This window comes from Lepidochelys olivacea (genome assembly GCF_965140295.1).
Source record: "Lepidochelys olivacea isolate rLepOli2 genome assembly, chromosome: 2".
NCBI classification, from domain to species: domain Eukaryota; kingdom Metazoa; phylum Chordata; order Testudines; family Cheloniidae; genus Lepidochelys; species Lepidochelys olivacea.
In genome coordinates this window covers 162,001,910-162,015,425 of record NC_140412.1, presented here as the reverse complement: position 1 = coordinate 162,015,425, position 13,516 = coordinate 162,001,910, and the positions used below count along the sequence as shown (strand labels likewise).

General features: G+C 38.6%; 1 long non-coding RNA gene across 1 annotated transcript in view; it reads right to left on the bottom strand.

Annotated features, from left to right (window-relative positions):
- The window catches only part of LOC311515742, a 212,539-nt gene extending 199,447 nt beyond the window's left edge, over positions 1-13,092 (bottom strand). Inside the window, exon 1 of the long non-coding RNA XR_014710218.1 lies at positions 12,877-13,092. This is a non-coding gene — a long non-coding RNA (uncharacterized lncRNA). The remainder of the gene's footprint in view (positions 1-12,876) is intronic.
- Positions 13,093-13,516: the final 424 nt, after the last annotated feature.

The window sequence follows — 13,516 nt, the reverse complement described above, 5'->3', positions numbered from 1 at the left end:
TTCTGGCACCCAGACATTTGCTCAAACAAACATTTTGTCAACAGCAGACTCTGGTTTGAGAAGGACAATGCTTCAGTTGCTATTGAACAAGCTTGCCTTTTAAGGGATTTCACTGTTAGCTAGTCTCCTACGTAGGGCTCTCTGGAGGCAAAGTCATGAAACTAAAAAAAGGTTTGTAGGCTTATTAGAGGTAATTCTTATACTTTGAATGTATTGCTATCTCAGAGCCACAATCACCCTCTGTTAACAGAACTTCAGGGCCCAGCTGCAAGTAAGACTTCTTGAGGTAGAGTGTAACTGAAGGGCAGTTAGAGGAGGCAGGGTATTTATGCCCCTGGAATGTAGGGGCTACAAGGAATTGCTGATGCTTGTAACCACAGAGTACTACTCAAAATTGCTTCTGAGGCCACGTGGGTAGGCACTCTTAATGGGTGGTGCTACAGAGGAAATATATTAGAAGATATGTTACTGCTGGTCAGTAAAGCCTTTCTGCCTCAAAGGGTGGATTGATTTAAATTAGTTCTTCTCAACCAGGGGTCTGCGTACCCCTGGGGGTACCGAGAGGTCTTCCAGGGGGTACATCAACTCATCTAGATATTTGCCTACTTTTAAAACAGGCTATATAAAAAACCACTAGCAAAGTCAGTACAAACTAAAGTTTCATACAACCTGTTTATACTGCTCTTTATACTATACGTTGAAATGTAAGTACAATATTTATATTCCAATTGATTTATTTTATAATTATGTGTTAAAAATAAGTAAGCAATTTTTCAGTAATAGTGTGCTGTGACAACCTTTGTATGTTTATGTCTGATTTTGTAAGTAGTTTTTAAGTGAGGTGAAACTTGGGGGTACACAAGAAAAAAAAATCAGACTCCTAAAAGAGGTACAGTAATCTGGAAAGGTTGAGAGCCACTGGCCTACAGATCTAGGTACCAGAAAAAAATATCCAAGTTATGTAAAAACAGAAAATATTTTTGTAAACTTTTAAGTTGTACAGCAACAAGGAAAAGAGACTTGTTACTGGGATTTTTTTTCCCAATGGATTCCTTTTGCAGCAAAATTTTTAACTATTTGTACCACCAGCACCCCCTTGGTAGAAGATGTGGAACTTCTTGGAAAAGCATGATGGGAAGAAATGACGACAAGTGGCCTGTTACTGTATTTGTTTCATTTCAAGCTACAATGTTTTAGAATTATATTTAAAGGGATAAATATTTATAAAGCATTCTGTACCCAAAAGCCTTTTAGACTTGTGCTGTTTTGGATTAATGGGTTTGCTCTAAAATTGCTCAGCAGGAAAGAGAGAGAACCGGAAAAAAATACAGATATGACAAGTAGAGTGTTAACACCTAACACTCGCAAGTTACTTCCTATATATTTGTTCAATATTAGTTAGAGGAGAAGTTTGGGTTAGTTTTACACTGCCTTCACCACTTCCAAATAGTCTACAACATTCCCAAGAACTGAAGACATATTACCTACAACTTGATCAGTGTTGCCCCTCAGCTAAGAAGTGGCAAATATTAGGCTCCTGCAGGTCAGCTTCTTGTTGGAGGAGAAATCAGACATTTCTCAAATTGTGTTCATAGACCACTGACAGCGCACAGAACATTTGTCATGAAGAGTCAGCTGGTCACATGAGCCAGCTCTCCTTGTTTCTATTTGTAAAAAAATCACATTTAGAGACAGCAAAAGGACACAATAAGAATCTCTTATTATTATTTCCATACCTTTCAACCTGCCAAATTTGGACACTATGTGTGACAAAGACCCAAAAAAAGGGGACAAAAACCATGATTCATGCAAGAAACTTTAAATAAACTGGGATTAAAATTTTAGTGAAATTGCCACATTCTGTAATCTCAGTTTCATAAATCTAATGTAAACTTTCAACAACAGAAGTGAGGGGGATTCCAAATTTGTAGGCAACACAGGTAACTTTGGAATAAAATGTGAAACATCTCTTGACCTAATGGACACTTGAGATGTAGGACTAGTTTTTCATGCAAGCAATTGCTGAGGTTGCCACGAGGATGTTATGTGATTGCAAAAGAGAAGAGACTATTAAGTCATTGTTCACATTATGATAGAGTTTGAGAACCCAAAGTTCTAGCAGTGCTTTATAAGAGACCCAAATGGACAACAAGAATTTTGACAAACACAATATGAAACAGAACCAAAAAGAAATTAAAAATTGTAGGCTGTCATAAATATAAAGGGAAGGGTAAACACCTTTAAAATCCCTCTTGGCCAGAGGAAAAACCCTTTCACCTGTAAAGGGTTAGAAGCTAAAGGTAACCTCGCTGGCACCTGACCAAAATGACCAATGAGGAGACAAGATACTTCAAAAGCTGGGAGGAGGGAGAAAAACAAAGGGTCTGTGTCTGTCTGCGTGATGCTTTTGCCGGGGACAGAACAGGAATGGAGTCTTAGAATTTAGTAGGTAATCTAGCTAGATATGTGTTAGATTAGGATTTCTTTAAATGGCTGAGAAATTAAGCTGTGCCGAATAGAATGGATATTCCTGTCTGTGCGTCTTTTTGTAACTTAAGGTTTTGCCTAGAGGGATTCTCTATATTTTGAATCTAAATTTACCATCCTGATTTTACAGAGATGATTTTTTTTACTTTTATTAAAATCCTTCTTTTCAGAAACTGAATGCTTTTTCCATTGTTCTTAAGATCCAAGGGTTTGGGTCTGTGGTCACCTATGCAAATTGGTGAGGATTTTTACCAAACCTTCCCCAGGAAGTGGGGTGCAAGGGTTGGGAGGATTTTGGGGGGGAAAGACGTTTCCAAACAACGCTTTCCTAATAAAGAAACCCAGATAAATGTTTGGTGGTGGCAGTGGAAGTCCAAAGGCAAAGGGTAAAATAGTTTGTACCTTGGGGAAGTTTTAACCTAAGCTGCTAAAAAGTAAACTTACGAGGTTTTCATGCAGGTCCCCACATCTGTACCCTAGAGTTCGGAGTGGGGAAGGAACCTTGACATAAGCCATGGCACACACGTGTCTACTTGGGCCTTTACTATGGCACCGTGCTTGTTCCTAAGAGGCAATCAAAGCAGCACACCAGGATTTAGGAACTTTGCATTTAGAACTCTGTACTATAGGTTTTGCCAATTCATTTAAGTATCTCTGAATTTGATTTATTTAAATAACGATGTCCTGGCTTGTGGAGAAATCAATTTCACCTCTGTGCTCCAAGGTCTACAAGACACTACCTGCACTATTGGGTTGAATTTCTCATGGCAAAAGACCCGAATCTCAGAGATGGGCCATGAGAACCCCTGGTACAGGTAGGGTTGAGTACTGTGGAGAGCATGGATGAGTGCATCTACCTAAGCTGAAAGCAGAGTTCAAATGGTCACAGTAAATCAACATTCTTTGATGAATAGGCCTTGCCACCTCCTACATGAAATCCATGTCTGGCCTATGGATGAAAAAACCATCTTTGGCTGAGACAAAATTTCAGGATCTATCAAACCTCTGTTCTACCTATACTGTGATATGGGTCAGAAACCTGGCCTCTCTTATAGGTAGACTTGGGGTGAATGGAGACATTGCTTATGTATTGTTAGCATAAAGCGGTTTGACTTTGTGCAAAATGTCAATCTCACAGAGATCTGGCCTTCCTTCAATCACACATTATATCCAAAAGCTGCGTTGTATGCTCTTCAGCCATGTCAGCAGGGTGGACAAAAACACCCCAGCACACGGTGCTCTCAAACTCTCTATCAATATGCAAAAGGGTGCGTGCCTGTACCTTATCTGGTGCTGCTCAGGGTAACCTCACTACACAATGCTAGATGCGATGTAATCAACTGTAGTCACTCTGGCTGGTGCAACGGTGCTCAATAGAATTGCCATATTTGATTATTAGGATATGGGGCAGAAGGGAGTGTTATTGAGGGCTTGCTGAGAAAACTGTCATTCAAGACTATTTTATATAATCCAAGAAGACATTCAATGAGGAATTGTTCTTAGAGATCCTGTGGCACTTTTCACAAGCATCCGCGTGCTAGCCACAGTGACATCCAATACAAAAATTCCTGTTACACACCAGTTTCTCCTGTGGTTTCAAATGGCTTCAGTACTCTTCTTCACTTCCTGTCCTTAGTGATTGTTCACTGTTAAAAGCTGCTGTGTTTCACCCTGGAAGTGGCTACATTTCAACCTGGTACACAAAGTGACTTCACTATATGGTCAAATACTGTCATTCTTACCCATTCCTCATGCACACAGAGAGTGCCTATTAACTGTCATAGGCATTTTGCATGAATAAACACTGCAGGATTTGGTCAGTAGTGTATCAAATACTTTACTGTAGGATGCTTCAGGACAAATAACACAATTGTATGCTATTCTAAGTAAGTTAGTAGTGTCAATGCAAAACATATTTCAAGAGTGTATTTAAATTTTGTTTTATGACAAACAGGTCAGGAAGAAAATTTAAAATGAAGGTGCAACATTAACTCCTTGTCACAGACACTATATGTTGCCATTAACGTGATGCATACTAGTCAAGAGCATCTAACGTCTGGTGATCAAATGGTTAAGATTCTCCAGTGGAAACATAATGAAAGAGCAGTGGGTGAACTTGTATTATATCAAGAGGCTGACACACCTACATAAAACTCTGAGTAAAAGACACAGGGTCAGCTTTAATTCAACTTCCTGGCTCTTGTCTGTTTTCAGTAGAAATGACTGATGAGTGAAATCTCTGCAGGGAGGAATTTGGGAGATTCTGCAGGAATGCCAGGAAATCTGTCCTGCACTACGTTGCTTCCTGCAGAAAGGGAGCTTACAAAACCTGCACAGAAATGGCATTCTTCAGCAGGTCCCACTGGTTAGAACACTACCGAGCTGCTATTAAAATGAAAAATGTGTTTTAAAAGGCCCTTTCAGGTCAAAATTCAGGAAAGATTTTCCTCAGGTGAGCCAAGCAGCACATTGCAGTTGGGAGGCAATTTGTTCCAACTAAAACTGGCACGAATGGTCAAGATTAAAACCTCATTCTGCCCTTTCAGCAAAGTTCAGGTTTCTGGATCCAGGTTTGAATCTCGGTCTTTCTAGTCTTAGCTGTTCTCAGTTGAGAGCAGGAGTTGATGTGTAATGTATCATGCATTTACCTCTGATGTGGTCCCAACTGACCCCATGGCAGGGGTGGGGGAAAATCAAGTATGTCAGAAGTAAACTACTTGATGATCCTTCCCCCTCTCCCCCCATGTTGTGTTACTCTATCTGTGAATACTAAAAAATTAAAAATAAATAAATTTAAAAAAAAAGAACCCACCACACACACTAGTCTTGTATTGAATGGAGCAGAAGTGAAGTCAGAATGTGGTCTTAAGTCATAAATTGTGTTTGATGTTGAATCATGGTCCATAATTTTTCAAGGTATTTTATTTCTTATTACAGGGAAGTTTTTCAAAAGGAAAAACACTTAAGAGACGAGGATTTCAATAACTGTAAGTAAAAGGCAAATACAAAAGGGTTTTGTGGAAATCTACATAAGCACCTCTTAAAAAAAATTGTCTAGAGTCGGAGTTCTCTCTTTACAAAGAAGCATTCAAGAGTAGAGGCCAATTCTGATGTCATCTTTGATTTGATTAAGAAAAAAAAATCTGGAATAGCACTCAAAATTAAATTGCACAAGAACAGCCACCTGCAACTTATTTTGTGTGTAAAATGAAAGTGTTTCTTTGTAGCTACTTAGGACTGACTAATGTCTAGAAAACTCTGATTCTCATGAGTGAAATGAAGAAAATGAAAGAAATGCAAATGAAAGGAAACATTCACATGTTTTGATCCCAGTTTTGCCACTTGATACATTGTTTGCATGCTGTAGAATGAGACTGTTCTAGTTTTCTTCAGTAGATCAGTTGAAATTAAGAGAACATGCAGATATAAAAATACTATCAAAATTGTTATTGCAATGCTAAAATTGACTGAAAAGTTCATTGTAACTAATATTTCTTAGTTGGGAAAAAAATGGTGATGCTTTTTAAGGTCAGCATGTTGCTCCTGAATTAATCCTAATTTCTACCCTATGAATAATCTTCATAAGGAAAGCAGTTTTCAAATGCTTAAATACATTTATTACATCCATTTCCGCCATAATTCTATACAAGATTGATAAGAAGGCTACCCTACTGGCAACCCACTAAGTTGCTGTCATCTTTTTTTAATTAAGCATAGAGGTACCCGGTGTGAAAACTACAGTTCCCAGCATGCAGTGCTCTGTCCAAGTTTGACTGATATCTGCGCGCCACATTTGGCCTGTGAAATGCATGTTGGCTACCTTCTGCTCAACAAGACATAATAAATATTATAGTGCTCGTTAGCATTGACTAGAATCAATCAGTACTTGACTGCTGCAATCAGTTAAAAAAAAATCTCAAGTCCTTCACTGTATCACTGACAGAGAGACACTGAAGTGGTTCAATTTGCCCCTGTTGGAAAAATAATAATTAGGCATCTTGACTCATAAGGATCAAAATTAATTTAACATAAGGCATTTATTGTTTGAGGCAATTATCCATTCAAGACCTGAGTTTCAGCACAACAAAGTGTTCAAAAGGAGAACTGATCAAGACAAGATCCCATGCTTCTTTTGCAAGACTTTATGCCACTATCCCTTAAAAATAAAAGTAGGGAATGAAGGTAATAAATACTTTTCACTTCTACAATACCTTCCATTGGAGAGCCTCAAAGTCTTTACCAGACATTTCTGAATTTAGCAACACAATAACCCCATTAGAAACAGCTAGACAATCCATGTGCCCTCTCTGTCAATGACAACATTACATAATAGTTAAGCTATAGGTAAGCAGTGGAACAGGTTATCCTAGGGAAATTGTGGAATCCATGTCCTTGGAGGTTTTTTTAAGAACAGGGTAGACAGGGTAGACCGCAGGGGTGCCTCATTGTGGGGGCATAGACTAGATGACCTCATGTGGTCACTTCCAGCCCTACATTACTCTAATTCCATGATTCTATAATTAAAAGGATCCAAAACGGCCACTCCTTGAATACAGCATTATGATTTTGGGAAATCAAACTCAAGCAAACTAGGAAAAATTTGAAAGCCCCTTCAAAGCTAACTCTCACAGGAAGCATTTATGACAAAAATATTTCTGCTGTACTTAATGGCTATAGAGCCAGAGGAAAAGTCAATGCAGTGTAAGATTTGTTTGCTCCAGTATGTGATGGGAGAAAGAAAGTATTGGAGGTTTAACACACATTCACCTTTAAGAATGAGTATTAAAGAAAACCTAGATGTGGCTTTACAGAAGTTTGATTAGTGCTATGTAAACACTATATGTAGAAGACATCACAGTTCTTCATGACACAGAGCTCCATCTGAAAGAAGTTGGTCCTTTGCATCAGGGCGGGGCACTGCATAAGGCCCTCTGTATTTAAGAGGAAGGCAGCACAAGCCATTCTAGTAGATTGTGGATTATACCCTAGTTCCACAATTTAAAGATTGTAGCACTTTTATTTCAACTAATTTGCCCAATTAATCTATGTTGTGAACATATGTTAACATGCTACTCCGTATGTCAAGCAAAAAAGAAAGTCACTGCTACTTCTTGTATCTTGTTTTATGAGAAGTAACACCATGAAGAGAGAGAGAGAGAGAGATTAAAATACAAAGGAATCTGAGTTTTCTAAAGTGAGAAGGGACCTTTATCATCATTTAGTCTAACTTCCTGCATAACAAAATAAATAATAGGGTGGTTTGTAATACTAAATAACCCTAGTGTGAAGACATAATTGCTAAGGAGATCCGCAGATATCTGAAGAAGTTATTAAATTACAAATAAAAATCATGATTAACCAGGAAGAAAATAAAGAAGCAGATGGTGTGGAAGTCATTAAAAAAAGCCAGCTCCTTGAAAGGGTGCATTCCATTAAAGATTAGCAAAACCAGCAAGGCACAAGCAAGGCCAAGGCTGGGGAGGATGTGGTAACAAATCAAGAGCAGTAACCAGCCGACAACTGAAACCATGCCTCACTAGAAAGATGATCTCTATTATTTTCACGTGTGAAAGGGTTTACCAACAGGTTTATGGTAAACAGAGATAGAAACTGACCATCAATCCTTATGAGCCTTGATTAGACCAACATTTCCCAGCATAGGGCTGGAAGGATAGAGGGATGTCTGATAAAGCAGTGTTTGGAGGGAATCTAGATCTGCTCTGGTTTATGCACACACTGCAGACATGCTGCTGTGGCTTCAGGTAAAGTGGTAGTGGCCCCATTGACACAGAATGGTGTTTGATTATTCCCAGTATTCAGTAATTTAGGATCTGGTCTGAGTCCACCAGTTCACATAGTTCACCAAATCACCTTCAGGTAAAAATGACTTTCCAGGGATACCATCGCAGATCAGATTTGCACCAGTGACATAGAAATGAAAGACTCTAAAATCCCAAACCGTGGAGGGATCTAGTCACTATTCACTAGTATGCACCAGATTAGTTATCTGAAAACAACAAATAATTAAGCACAATTGCTGGTTGAAGATGTATTTAGTAAAGTGAAACATTTCAGTGTTGAAGTATTGTTACATTATGTGAGTATTTTGGTTGTAGTGTAAATATTAAAATTCCCTTTCTAAATTAGTTAGTGAGAGATCCAATCAGGAATTTGATAGAGGTTACATTGCCCTCTTGCCTTCACTGTAGTACCTCCAAGTCAAGACTGATGCCTATCTGCAGTCCATGTGACAAAGCTTGCATTGCACTGTTCATACTGTCTTTGTTGGGTAGGTGGACTGATCTCCAGGGCTTTCAATTTAGCACCTTTCATTAGTACTAAAATGTCAAATCTTAATGTTAAACTAAATGTTGTTTAAAATGTTGAACCTTAAAGACAATCTCCATTCCCTATATTAAAAAACAAATGAATGCATAAAAGGTAATATCAGCAAAAGCAATGTGTTGGCAATAATCTAACCATTTGATCACTGTTGTTCTCATGTTTTAGAATATCCCTGGAACTTCTCTATGCCTCTATTTCATTTCCTAGTGTTTCAGTGTAGCTTATCCATCAAGCTTTGCTTTAAAACACAACTCAGTTCAGGTGTTAACTGCTGAATTATTAACCAGCTCAGTTATGAATGTCTTTGAAACAAATTTTGTTCCAAGATAACCATCATTCATCCAAAATATGGTGAGAGAATTACTTTGCCCTCTGCTTAAACTTAGAAACTAATCCTTAAAGCTCAAAAAATATCAGAGTCAAAGAGAAAAATCATCTGGATTAATACCCTGTTTAAGTTTTCTTGAAGAAGCAGCTAAGAATGAATATTAGCACTAGGTTTCTGTAACACTATAAGTAATACAAAGGCAATAATACAGTACTTTAATGATTACTTCTTACAGGTGGGTTTAATTTTAGTTTTCTACCTTTGGAATAAGATACAACAGTTGTAAACTAGGTTGTATAGTATTAAAGAAATGTGTTGTGTTTGACCTCATTCACCAGAGTAGTGGAGTCATTCTGAACAACAATATAATTAACATTTATGTGTGTGTTATTTAAAACAAGCTTTAACATTTATTAAGTAATGATGAATTATTTTACACACACGCACTGGGCTGAGACACAAATCAGCACAATTTACAGCTTAGAAGCCTTTCAGAGTAACAGCCGTGTTAGTCTGTATTCGCAAAAAGAAAAGGAGTACTTGTGGCACCTTAAAGACTAACCAATTTATTTGAGCATGAGCTTTCGTGAGCTACAGCTCACTTCATTGGATGCATACCGTGGAAACTGCAGACGACATTATATACACACAAACAACTCTAAATTGTGCCTGTTTTAGTAACAGCTGTGACCATCTTATTAGCAGGAAAATTTACTTGATTTCTCCTGCCCATTTCTATAGCATCTTTACTATGGGTATGGGAAAAGGGTATTATTAGAAATGGCCAAACCTACTCAGAAAAAAAAAGAAATCAATGCACCTGAGGCATGTTTCAACTCACATTGAAGCCAATATAAAGATTCCCTTTGCCTTCAACAGGTATTGGATAAGGCCCTGTACCTCAGCCCTATTCTTTAGCCAACAATGACTCTGTTCTAAGGCTTTCTGGATAAGTACTCGTCATCCAGCAGGCTGCACTCACTGTTGCTGAAATCCATCTGGGAGCCTCAACTTTCTCCATCTCTAATCCAAGACAGACATCCAAATCTTGGGTGTTTTGGATATTCCACATGGGGGGAAATTCATTTTGGGGCTCTGATCAGGGAGAGACCTGAGAGCATGCAGGATTTTGAAGATAATGTTGGCCTACACTCAGGAGAAAAAATGAATGGATGACAGCTTGTCATTTCCTGTAGATTAGTGCCAAACATGGCCTTTAAGTACTTAATTGTTTTTTATATATTTAATTCAGGATTTAAGATTTTTATATAGCTACACTGTGAGAAATTATGCACTAAGTGCAAAGGTACTGAATAAATGGCCCTCCTTAGCAGTAGCCAGTGAATCAAGTTATTTTCTCAAGGAATAAGGTTTTTTGGTGCAATCAAGTGGGGGGAGGGGAAGAGAGAGACTAGGCCTTCAAAAAGCAAGTTACTTTCACAGTGCTTAAATTTGTAAAGAAAGAGGTGCCAGGGCTCAAGCAACAACAACAGTGTTCTCCACACAAAAGGATCTCTCACACACCATATGAGCAAGGTCTCTTCCCCATACACCACTAACAGAAGAGGTGCTCGGCTGTGCCCTGGCATGAAAAGACATGTCAGAGCTGAGTCCCAGCACAAATTAAGATCTGAAGGTATTGAAGGTTTCCAGTACTATTTACTTGTAACCTCAGTTAAAGGCTATCACTACTAGGAATCTGATATTTGCCAGTCACTTAAGTAGTTGCCTAAGGAAGGTTCTATGAGAAAATGGTTCTATGGTTGGGGAACCAGCCTAGGACATAGGAGACCTGGTTCAATACTACCACAGATTTCCTGTGGGACCTTGGACAAAAATCACTTAGCCTCTGTTTAAAAATAAATAAATAAATATGGGGATAGTAGTACTTCCCTACCTCGCAGGGGTGTTGTAATGATAAATAGATTGTGAAGTGGTTTGAGATCTACTGATGAGAAAGTGCTATATAAAATTATTATATCCTGCATATATCTAGAGGGGAATATATGCTGCCTATGGCTGGTGAAGATGGGTAGCTGACCCCTGGCAGGCACCGACAAGGCTTCCTCATGCTAAGGGCAGGTGGTAGTGAACAACCTGGACTCCTAGGAAGCACCACAGAAGTGCAATCTAAGCAGCCATGGAAAGGCAACCGGCAAATGAAAATGTATGGAACAGGATGGAAAGAGACATATGGTGTTTAACAGATTAAGATACTCATTAAGGATAAAATTACAAATATGTGCCACATAAAGTTCTATTAACACTGAGAAATAAAACCTAAACTTTTCTGGATAATAAGAGGAAGATTATTGAGCAAGGTCAGATAGCAGCAGATTGGATTAATAGAATAGCCACCATAATAAAATCCAACAAGTTAAAGATTTGTATAGACTAAACACAAGTGCTACCCATAAGAACAGTTAGGAGGTAATGGATAAGTCACTCAAGTCATGTTGAAAATTTTAAGTGTCTGACTGGGGCTTGGATTCCTAAGTCATTGAGATGCTTTTAAAAATTGTATCTTATGTCTAACTTTCAAAATACAACAGTATTTTCAGTTTTGGATGCAAGCCAAATGTTTTGGCAGGTCAGGCTCAACATAGAAACTCAGTTCCTTCTTCTTCCCTTTTGGTAGATACATACTTAAGTGATTTTTCAGGACTGCCTCAGTAACCAAGATGTGCCAAACATCATATTGCAAAGCTTTTGAGGATCTGAATGGAGTGGAAGTAATGTTTACTTGTGAGCGGAGAGGACAGTGATTGACACCACAATGAGAGTCTGCATAATGTGCTGCCTGCCAAAGACAGACATGGCTCAGTGACAAAGGAGTTCCAATGGGTCTGAGAAATGTGGAAGCAATTGTACAAATGGAACAATCACAAACAAGAAGGCCTTACAGAGAGATTCATAGCCTTTAACATCAGAAGGAACCATCATGATACTCTAGTCAGACCTCCTGCACATTGCAGGCCACAGAATCTCGCCCACCCACATATCTAAATAAGTGTACCTTCATCACAATTAAATTCTCCATTCAGATAGCTGTGGTCTAGACTACGCCTAGCGCCATATGCTTCCAAAGTACTGAACTAAGCCATTCAGACATGGTTCCAGATCAGTATTACAAGATGAATAATGTAGCTTAACCTCAATTGACTATGTTATCAGCTAACTGTTCTCAGCATTGTCTGAGCATAGCTATCATCAACTTTCTGGTCTACCATCTACATTTTTAGAAGAGTTTCACAAATGTCTCTCAAGCTTCGCTGTGGTTATATATTCACAATTCATTTTAAGCATGTTTAATCACTCTTCTACCCTTGACTTCTCCTCCTTACTTGATTTTTCACTTGGAGCAATGATTTACATAAGCTACTCACTCAGAGTGTCCATCTCCTAATTGAGCAACATTGTTATACTGAGGCTCTTGTTAACTAAGCTTCCATTTTCTGATCATAGTTGCAGGTTTTAATTTTTTTTTTTTTAAATTCAGATAGTTGAGGTCTATTATTATTTTAAGGTTAGTGAAGATTACATTGAACCTGAGTTTATGCATTTGTCTGATGTTAGTGGGCCATATAATTAAATTAACCAATTTGTTAATCTGTGCAATAAGTCATTAATAGTAGATGGCAAGTCTTCCAAGCAACACACCCACACCTACCCCCCACCTACCTTCTGGGCTTCCTCTTTTATAATAGTTTACTTACCAGTTGGACAAACTTTGCAGAACTCTGTCTTTAGCTAAATTGATAAAGTAGGTTCCTCATGATGGTAAACTGGACTTCCCTAAATTGTCTTCTTACACTTCCCTAATTAAGGTAAATAGCCACAACTTTCAGCAGCTAGTTCATATTTTTTCTTTATTAGCAAGAGATCGTTCACCCTCATTTCCGAGCTTGGGCTCATGCTTGCACCAGGAAGTCTTTACGACTTTCCTGTAATAAAGTTATCCGTTCTCATGATGAATTGCCCAGCCATATAACGTCTCTCAGCATGAGATTTCTTATCCCGCTACGCCACCTGGAACAGCTGGCTCTTCCCCCCCGCCGTCATTTGTTGACAAAAATCACGCTTTGGTTCTTATCTAAACCACCCACTTCTTGAGCTGGTCTTGTCCTTCCTGAAGCTTGTACAAGATATTATTGGCCGTTGTTAGGCATGGTTCTCCCCCTCCCCCATCTTTTAAGTAGCAGCATTGGAGTTGTTTAACTCGAGCGTTTACATGGAAGGTTGAAAGGAAAGTGACAAAGACCGAGAACGCCAAGCACATTGCCCTGAACCTATTCCTTCCCACATCTCCATCCTCAGTTCAGACCACTTCAAGCAGCCTGTGCAACAAACGACTTT